This window comes from Ranitomeya imitator, chromosome 2 (assembly GCF_032444005.1).
Source record: "Ranitomeya imitator isolate aRanImi1 chromosome 2, aRanImi1.pri, whole genome shotgun sequence".
Lineage (NCBI taxonomy): Eukaryota > Metazoa > Chordata > Amphibia > Anura > Dendrobatidae > Ranitomeya > Ranitomeya imitator.
In genome coordinates this window covers 486,431,942-486,442,860 of record NC_091283.1, presented here as the reverse complement: position 1 = coordinate 486,442,860, position 10,919 = coordinate 486,431,942, and positions in this window count along the sequence as shown.

Genomic DNA, 10,919 nt, shown 5'->3' with positions numbered 1-10,919 from the left:
CCAGTGTCATCTGTAAAAAAAATATTAAAAAAACAAACAACCAATATACTCCCTGTCCGCAGAAATCCACGAGTGTCCCACGACGATCTCCCGTGGAGAGCAGCAGCATCAGATAATGCGACTGCTCTCTAGGGGCTCCAGGAACACAATGACAGCAGGAAGGTATCCTTCCACCGCTGTATTCCTCCGCCGCTGTAAGAAAAAAGTCCCTAGTCTCACTTTATGCCATTGCTGTATGAGAAATTTTCCCACGCAGTAATTGCCATAAAGTGAGACTTTGTCCTAAGGTAACCTCTCAGTGATGCAGTGCAGGAGCCATTGTCTCCTGTCAGTGTGTCACTGAGGGTCCTATAGAGCAGTGACCTCACCCGATGTCACTGTTCTATAGGGGAGATCGTCGTGGGACACTCGATATTAATTGGATTATGGCGGACAGGTAGTATACGGTTTATTTTACGTTTTTTGCAGGCGCTGAAGTATGGTAAGTATGGTGAAATGAAGAATATTACAATACTTTTTTCCTAATGTGTGCGTGTTTTTTTAACCCTTTCTTACTATTGGATTAATAACGGATAGGCATCTTATTGACGCCTCTCCGTTATTAACCCGGCTTAATGTCACCTTACAATAGCAAGGTGACATTAACCCTTCATTACCCCATATCCCACCGCTACACGGGAGTGGGAAGAGAGGGGCTAAGTGCCGGAATTGGCGCATCTTACAGATGCGCCATTTCTGGGGCGGCTGCGGACTGGTATTTGTAGCCTGGGGGGGGGGGGGGGGGGGGGCAATATCCATGGCCCCTCTCTAGGCTATGAATATCAGCCAGCAGCTGTCTGCGTAGCCTTTCTGGCTATAAAATATAGGGGGACCCCACGCAATTTTTTTTTTTGGGGTCCCCTTATTTTAATAGCCAGTAAAGGCTATACAGACAGCTGCGGGCTGATATTCATAGCAGGCTACAGATATTGGCCCCCGGCCGTCGGCTTTCCCCCTCTGGCGCAGAAAATTGCGCGGGAGCCCACACGTTTTTTTTTTTTTTTTTTAATTTAACCCTCACAAAGGCCTCTTTCACACTTGCGTCGGTACGAGTCCGTCGCTATGCGTCGGGCCGACGTACCGACACACGTTGTGAAATTTGTGCCCGACGTGGGCAGCGGATGCAGTTTTTCAACACATCCACTGCCCATTCTGAAGTCTAGAAGGAGGGGGCGGAGTTTTGGCAGCGCATGCGCGGTAGAAAATGGCGGACGCGCTGGACAAAAAAAGGTCACTTGAACGTTTTTTCGTGCCGACGGTCCGCCAAAACACGACGGATCCGTTGCACGACGGACGCGACCACGCGACGTGTGGCCATCCGTCACGATCTGTCGCTAATACAAGTTTATGGGAAAAAAACGCATCCTGCGAGCACATTTGCAGAATCCGTTTTTTTTTCTGCTAGATCCGTTTTTTCCACCGGATCCGTTTTTTCCCGCCGGATCCGTTTTTTTCCACAATTTCCTTTTTTTTCTGTCAGATCAGTTTTTTTTCCATCGGATCCTTTTTTTCCCGCCTGATCCGTTTTTTCCCGCCAGATCCATTTTTTTCCACAAGTTCTTTTTTTTATCTGCCAGTTCCGTTTTTTCCCGCCGGATCCGTTTTTTTCCACAATTTCCTTTTTTTTCTGCCAGATCAGTTTTTTTTTTCCATCGGATCCTTTTTTTCCCGCCTATTCCGTTTTTTTCCGCCGGATCCGTTTTTTCCCCACAAGTTCCTTTTTTTTCTGCCAGATCTGTTTTTTCTGCCGGATCCGTTTTTTCACGCCAGATCCGTTTTTTTCCACAATTTAGTTTTTTCTGCCAGATCATTTTTTTTTTCGCCGGATCTGTTATTTTCTCATTGAGTTGTATTAGCGCTGGATGGCCACACTTTTCATCCGTTTTTTGCAGGATCCGTCAAAACAGCTGTTTCCGCCGGACGGAAAACACATAAAGAGGAACGGTTGAATCGCGATCTCACCTGCCGCTATTGCGGGCACATGTCAGTCATGTTTTTTTCTATTGACAGATTGGGCGATTCTGAACGCGGCGATACTAAATATGTGTAGGTTTGATTTTTTTTATTGTTTTATTTTTGATGGGGCAAAAGGGGGGTGATTTAAACTTTATTTTTTTATTTTTTTCATATTTTTAAAAACATTTTTTTTTACATTTGCCATGCTTCAATAGCCTCCATGGGAAACTAGAAGCTGGCACAACTCGATCGGCTCAGCTACATAGCAGCGATCATCAGATTGCTGCTCCGTAGCTGAATTACAGGCTTGCTATGAGTGCCGACCACAGGGGGGCGCTCACAGCAGGCCTGCATCAGTAACCATAGAGGTCTCAAGGACCTCTATGGTTACCATCCTGACGCATCGCTAACCCCTGATCATGTGACGGGGGTGGACGATACGCCCATTTCTGGCCGCGCGGCTGGAAGCGGTAGTTAAATGCTGCTGTCAGCATTTGACAGCGGCATTTAACAGGTTAATAGCGGCGGGTGAATTGCGATTTCACCTGCCGCTATTGCGCGCACATGTCAGCTGTACAAAACAGCCGACATGTCGTGACTTTGATGTGGGCTCAGCGCCGGAGCCCACATCAAAGGAGGAGACACGACATGCGCAGAACATGTTGCGTTTTTTTACTGCGATGCGTTTTTCCCCCAGAAAAAACGCAACATATGCACAAAAATTGCGGAATGCATTATAAATGATGGGACGCATATGTATGCATTTTTAAATTGTTTTTATCACATTTTTATAGCGAACAAACGCAAAAAAATGCGAAAAATCCTGAACGTGTGCACACAGCCTCAATGTGTATCTCCCCATCACACTCCATATGTGTCTCACTCATCATACTTCACGTCTCTCTCTCCCATCAGTCACTCTAAAGCTACGTTCACACTAGCGTTGTGCGCCGCTGCGTCGGCGACGCAACGCACAGAAAAACTCGTGCAAACGCTGCGTTTTTCGACGCGTGCGTCGTTTTTTGACGAAAATCGGACGCAAGAAAAATGCAACTTGTAGCATTTTCTTGGTCCGACGCTAGCGTCAAAAAAGACGCACGTGTCGGAAAACGCAACAAGCAAAAACGCATGCGTCCCCCATGTTAAACATAGGGGCGCATGACGCGTGCGTCGCCGCTGCGTCGCCCGACGCTAGCGCGACGCACACTAGCCGAACGCTAGTGTGAACGTAGCCTTAGGCCGGGGACACACACAACGTATAAAAAAAAGGTCCGTTTTTGATGGACGAGAATCGCACAAATGTTACCAAAACAGTGATCCGTGTGCAGTGCGAGGATGCGATTTTCTCGCATCCAATGATCCGTTTGGTATCCGTGTGACATCCGTATGGCGTCTGTATGGTGAGATTTTCTCACACACTTGCAAAATGAGCAAATAATGGCTGAGCCTTTCCTGTCACCTGCTCAATGCCTGAGAATTTCTCGCACGTCACACTGATGGTCCGTGTGCTGTGCTATTTTTTTCTCACCCCCATAGACTTTCATTGGCGATTCTCGGCCGAGATACGCTGAGAATTGCAGCATGCTGCGATTTCACTCGGATCCTGAATACGGCCGAGAAAATATCGGATGATGGGAGCTGCCCCATAGATTAACATTGGAACGAGTGCTATGCGATTTTTTTATCGCATTGCACTCGTCCGTATTACGGTCTAGTGTGACCCCGGCCTTAGCCATACAATGCATCTCTCCCCTCCCTCCATAATGCCTGGCTATTCACTGCAGAGCTGGAGCTCCCACACAGCTCCTAATGCTGCTCCATGCACACCACATGTCTTCACTCTTCTTGGGTCCAGATGCTGCTGAGCCCACTGTGTTCTGCTCCTCTGTAAACTAGCTGTGCCTCTGATGCAGTAACTGCTGGTGACAGCAGGTCACAGGGCAGTCACACACAAAATGGTGCTGCCCTGTGATGCTGCTCTTCATTCTTACTGTTGGGGCAGTAACTGCTGACATCACCATTTCCCTCCCCTTTTGGGTGGTCTAATATCCCTGGGGCAGAGCTGCTAAATCTTACTATAGCTGCTTGAGGTCTAAAACGGAAAATGCTCCCCCTAGTGGTAAATATGTATATTTGTAGAAAAATATATAATATTTTTCATATAGAAATGTTTGCAAACAGTGCAAACATTGCATTAATACATTTTAATTACTATTTTAAGCTTAATTTCACAAAAAAAAAAAATACGAGAAAACTGGTGGCACCTTCCCTTTAAGGCCAGCCAGAAGACACTGGGTGAGCTGCTGAAAAGGCAGCCACAGGAATCCCCAGCAATTGGGGTCCTGTACATTTTACCCCCAGGTATGTTCAGCCCTAGATGTTTTGCTCCCTGCATGTTGACCCCAAAAGTTGAGGGTGAAACATCTGGGGTCAAAATGTTAGGGGCAAAACATCAGATGGCGACACATCCAGGGACAAAATGCTGTAGGAGAAACATTTGGGGGCAAAACATCTGGGGGCGAACTACTGGGGGTGAACTGTTGGGGGTGAAACATTGATGACGGACGGGAATTCATGAACCGCAAGGGTACAAACATCCGGGGGCGAACTGCTGGGGGTGAACTGCCGGGCGCGAAACATCCGGGGGCAAACTGCCGGGGGCGAAGTGGCTGAACTGCTGGGGGCGAAATGTGCGGGCGTGAAATGTGCAGGGGCGAGACATCCTGGGGGCCAAATGCTGGGGATGAAATGTTCGGGGGCGAAATGTACAAACATCCGGGGGCGAACTGCTGGAGGTGAACTGCCGGGGGCAAAACATCCTGAGGGTGAAATGTACCCAAGGGCGAACTGCTGGGGGCAAAATGTGCGGGGGTGAACTGCTGGGGTCGAACTGCTGGGGGCGAAACATCCAAATCCCGTATACTGCAGAGGAGGAGCTAATTTTGTTCAAGGTTTCTTAGTGTCCTCCTAGTGGCAGGCAGCAAAACACCCATGGTCCTGTGTCCCCCAATGAGTGGCTTGGAGAAAAGTGCACAAAAATCCCTGTTTTTGACGTTTCCAGCTGTATGCCATTCTCATGCAGCAAAATAAAGTGATATCACAAATGCGGAAAATCCAGTAGTCGCAAAATCTGGTTGAATACCTTACCTCTACACACTTATAGTCTAGCTATCAAATTCTTTACAAGTTTACAGCGTAAACGATCTGTCACCATGGTGCCCTAGCCAAATAGGATAACTTTCTGGAGAACTTTTCATAATGTTGATACTTCACAATTACCAAATGTCACGTTTCGATGTGAAATTTTCTGTTTTGGTACAAAATTATTCATTGACAATATTCTTTCTATAGGGATTGCCAATAATAATCCTGAATAATTGGTTATTTGTGTATGCATATATTTCCTTTGTGAAAAATGTACAAACCTTTTACAGAGTGAAGAGCCAATCGGCCCACATAATTATGGGCCATCCTTTGCTAACCACTCTACAAACTGTGAGGAGTCTTCCATTTTCTACACACCTTGGTCTGCTTATACTGATGATATAAAGCCAACAGCTTCAACACAGGTCAAGACCAAGTAAGTCAATGTCGTCCAACATGCACCTACTTAAGATGTCCTGTTTGTTATAATGACCAGGGCTGTGGAGTCGGTGTCCATTTTGGTACAGTCTGTCTAAAGTAGACTGTCTTCGACTCCTAAAATATATAGTAAATTGGGTACAGTAATTCAATGCAGGATGTGCTGTAAATTGCTTTATAAGAATTTGGGAGAGTTATGAAATGTCCTATAAATGTCTGTTTTATTTCTGATCTAAGGATCTTGGCTTTTTTTTGTGATGAACCTGTTCTGCACTTTATGTACCGTATTTTTCGCTTTGTAAGATGCACTTTTCCCCCCCCCAACTTGGGGGGAAAATGGGGGTGCGTCTTAGGCTACTTTCACACTAGCGTCCGCAATGCGTCGTTTTGGAGAAAAAACGCATCCTGCAAAGTTGCCCGCAGGATGCGGTTTTCTCCATAGACTTTCATTAGCGACGGATTGCCACACGTTGCATCCGTCGTGCGACGGATGCGTCGTGTTTTTGCAGTCCGTCGGGACAAAAAAACGTTGCATGCAACCTTTTTTGTCCGTCGGTTCCGCTTTTTCTGACCGCGCATGCGCGGCCGGAACTCCGCCCCCTCCTCCCCGGACCTTACAATGGGGCAGCGGATGCGTTGTAAAACTGCATCCGCTGCCCTCGTTGTTCATTTTCTTCAGTTTACATCGATACATCGGGCCGACGCATGGCGACGGCCCCGTACTGTCACTAGTGTGAAAGTAGCCTTAGAAAGCGAACATGCCTTACCGAGATCATGGGTGCAGGCCTCAGGCTGGAATGAGGGGGTGTCTCTGGGTGCCCGGCGGTTGCTGGCTTGTGCTGCAGGGGGCCTCTGGTGCCCAGAGGTGCTGTGTGGGTGTGCGGCGCTGCCCGAAGCTCTGCAGACATTTTGCAGCAGGCCAGAGCCCTGGCACTTCCACGGTTCCATGTGCTGTGGTCTCCGGGAATATGGCCATTGCCTGGGGGCGACCCATGCGCAGATGGTGATCTCGGGATCAAGATCTCGAGAGATGAGATTTCAGTGCTATCCTAATACATGGCACTGTTCATGGTGCTATATTCCTACTTTATGCATCTGTAAAAAATGTATGTGTAGTTAATCATCTGTAAAAATTATACATTCCAAAGCAGTCCTGGAAGGTGGGGAAAAAAATTAAAAATGAAGGAAACAGAATATAAGAATTCAGTGGGCCAAGCTAATGCTGCCCACAGAAGGCTCTGGCAAGTTCTGCATCTTGAGTTGCAAACGTAATCGCCACTTAGAGTAATTCGGAATTCTGAAATGGGACATTTTGAGTCTTGGTGTGGTAATGTCACGGGTGCCGTGTGTTTCTAAGCCAATGTCACGTGTGTGTCAGATGCTACAGACAGTCACTCTGCATCTGACTGCAGAAGGTCTCCGCGTTTGGAATTGCAGACACCTTCCTAATCCTTCTGACATTTGGACCCAGTGGCAACATCCCTCGGGCTCTAATTGACACACCTGGACCTGGGTGTTTATAGACACATTTTTCCCTTGTGAAGGCTTGGAGCTATAGCAGTCGACTTACTTCCTCTCTTGTGCTGTTGGATGACGTTTTATATTACCTCTCTGTCTGGTCACACTAAGTTGCATCCCCCTTGTTTGTCTCCCCTCTTCTCTTTAGTGTGCAGTGGGGACTGACCAGTGTTTACCCCTCCCCCTTTTCCCTATTCAGGGCCTAGCTCTAGGGATATACAGGGCTTGGGTTCCTGCTCGGCGATTGGAAACAATATAGGGACGATAGGGTAGGCAGGGTGCTTTTAGATCTGCCTAGGGGTCTCCACTATCCCTAGCGTTTGGGCTTCCTTCCCCTCATCCCCTCGTGTTGCACTTAGTCTTCCCTCACTGTGCGTAACAGGTAAGGGTCCAGGATGGCTAAGCGGTTACGGCAGGAAATGGTTGCCTTCAATTGATGAACATGGCGCCAAATAGTCTTAAGTAGTAACTGACCGGTACGGAAAAATGGCTCTGACAACATCGAGTTGGGGCCAAGAACTACCTTGTCCTCATGGATGGTTCAAAAGGTTAATAGGTAGGAAAGAAATGCCAATTCAGAGACCCTCTCAAAAGAGGTAGCAGCAACCTTATAAGAGTAGAAAAGGATGAAAACTTCTTTCAGAAAATCAAAGGGGGCTGACTGAATGGTATTCATCACTAGATCAAGGCACTTTGGATGGCACCAGGAGTCTATATGGAAAATTTGAATTAGATGTGGACTGCTGAGATTGATGGAATGTAGCATTGCACGTACACAGTGTTCCAAATTATTGTGCAATTTGGATGTAAAGGGCATAAACATGTATTTTTTGTTTTTCAATTAAACTCATGGATGGAAAAGTGTCAAGTAGTGGAATTCCTTCGACAAGGCATGAAAGCATTATATATTTCACGAAAACTTAAAGGGAACCTGTCAGCAGGATTGTGCACAGTAACCTACAGACAGTGTCAGGTCTGCGCCGTTATGCTGATTTAAAATGATACCTTGGTTGATGAAATCCGTCTTGTGGTTGTTTATTCTTTAGTTCCAGTTTTGACTTGATGATATGCTCGTGCTTCAGGCGGCCTGTGGCAGGTCTTCATGTGGTGCTCTGATTAGCTATTCATAATGAAGACTGCTGACAAGTCACTGATCCCTCAGTGACCTGCCCCCTAGTTTACACAATTAATATATATATTTAGATTGTGAGCCCCATCGGGGACAGTGATGATAATGTGCAAACTGTAAAGCGCTGCGGAATATATAACACTATATAAAAATAAAGATTATTATATACAGTACATACTAAAAAAAAAAAACCTTCTGCAGGCAGGCACCAGCCATGACACCTGCACTGCAGCATAATTGCATGTGTAATGAGCATAGAATTATTATGGTTGAGGTTATCCTGATATTTACAAAAAAAAAAAAAAAGGCACTCGCCGCGCCTGCACAGTGGAGGAGGAATTTTTTTCCTGTAGTAAGATGGTGTCGCTGGTACATGCGCAATAGCAACTCTATATACTCCGATAGCTGCGCATGCGCCGGCGGCGCCATCTTGCTAGGAGAAAAGATTTTTTTCCAAGATGCACCTCCGAGCCTGCACAGTATCCGCTACTGCCGATAGCTGCTACTGCGCATGCGGCGGTGCCATCTTGGAGGAGGAAATTTTTTTTTGGAAGTGCATTTTTTATTTTGTTTAAAATATCAGGATAACCTCAAACATAATAATTACATGATAACCAAGAAACTGTAGGAGAAATCAGCGCAAATAGGGTCTTATCCAAGAAATACAGTTAGTTTAGCACTCAGATTAAGCTCACATGTTCAATCTGTTAAGGACTTATATAATGTAGTAAATCCGCTGCAGCGGATCCACGGGTCAACAAGCGACCATCAGACATCAGACTGTAACAGACCACATGTGGTTTTTCCTGAAGTAGTTATGTACTTCGAAACGCTTTGAAATATACCACCACCTTACTGTACCATACTGGGATATAGGCTGGTTTCACATTTGCGGTTGTGTCCGCTAAGTATCGCCCACAACCACAAATGCACGAAAAACCGCATGCAAATGCAGCGTTTTTTTTTTATCCGCATCAACTTATGCATGCGGTCAAAAAAACGCAATGTTTGCATGCGTTTTGCATGCGTCTGCGCTTTTTATGCGTATGAGTTGTAAAGGTGAAAAATGTACCAGGAGAAAAATCTAGATAAACAGACACCACCAATGGGCGTGTCTCATGGGAATTCTTTATATAGACACTTTGTACAGCTGAAATATTCAGATTTTGCTCCTGTATCCTGCTTCACGATCTTCGCATGGAGAGCTTTTATTTCAACCTGGATTTGGATCTCAAGCTGTTTCTTGCCTTTGCGTTTGCTTGTGAGCAACAAAGAAATAAAGAAGGACAGAGAAGAACTCAGCGTTTTTGGAGACACCCCATTATCGAAGTCCGGGAGAGCCATGGAGCCTACCCACACCCTATACAGCGAGCTCCATGCCAACCCGGAGAAATTTGTGAACTATACCAGGATGTCTCAAGAGACCTTCCAGGATTTGCTTGATCGTGTCCAAGGAGCCATCAGGAGACAGGACACCCAGCTCCGTAGAGCGATTCCTGCTGAGGAGCGTCTCCTGGTCACATTAAGGTATGTAATATTTCAAAACTAACGCCTGTCATAATTATTATTGTTCTGCCATATATTATTTGTTTTTTTCCTTTATGTGTTTAGCAAACCACATCATAAATATTATTGTTCGTGATTTTTTTTATTTCTTTTTTTTTTTGGCAGATTCCTGGCTACCGGAGAGAGCTTATCGCTCCATTTTCAGTACCGGCTAGGAATTTCCACCTTGTCTGGAATAGTTGCATACACCTGCATTGCTTTGTGGAATGTTCTCCAGGAAGAATTTATCCCCCTACCCAGTGCGGCAATGTGGCAGGAAATTTCAGAAAAATTCTGGAAAGTCTGTAATTTCCCCAACTGTTTGGGAGCAGTGGATGGGAAAAGACATTCGGATTACCAAACCCGCCAGAACTAGATCTGAGTACTTCAACTACAAAAAATATTTTTCTGTAGTGCTCATGGCGATTCCAGATGCTGACAGTCGCTTTGTTGCCGTGGACATTGGAGCTTTTGGCCGTGGCACTGACTCCTAGACTTTTAAAAACTCGGACACGGGCAAACGCTTGTATGAAAAACATTTTAATTTCCCCCTGCCACGACCTCTTCCCAACACTGAAGGCCCACCAGTGCCATTTGTTATGGTTGAGATGAGGCCTTTCAGATGTGTGAAAACCTACTGAAACCATACTCCAGTCGGGACTTGAACCACACCCAAAAAAATTTAACAGACTGAGCAGGGCACAAAGAACTGTTAAGTGTACCTTTTAGATTCTTGTATCAAAATGGCGCATTCTTGGAACAGCCACTAATCTTAAAATGGAGACAGTCGATGAGGTTGTCAAAGCCTGTGTGGTTCTGCATAACTACATAATGGCTAAGGCTACTTTCACACTGGTGTTTTTTTTAATACGTCGCAATGCGTCTTTTAGGGGAAAAAAACGCATCCTGCAAAGTTGTTTGCAGGATGCGTTTTTGCCCCATAGTGTTACATTACCGACGCATTGCGACATATTGACACACGTCGCAACCGTCTTGCGATGGTGGCACCGTGTTGTGGCGGACCGCCAGGAGCAAAAAACGTTAAATGTAACGTTTTTTGCAGCCGACGGACCGCTTTTTCCGACCGCGCATGTGCGGCCGGAACTCCTCCTCCACCTCCCCGCACCTCACAATGGGGCAGCGGATGCGA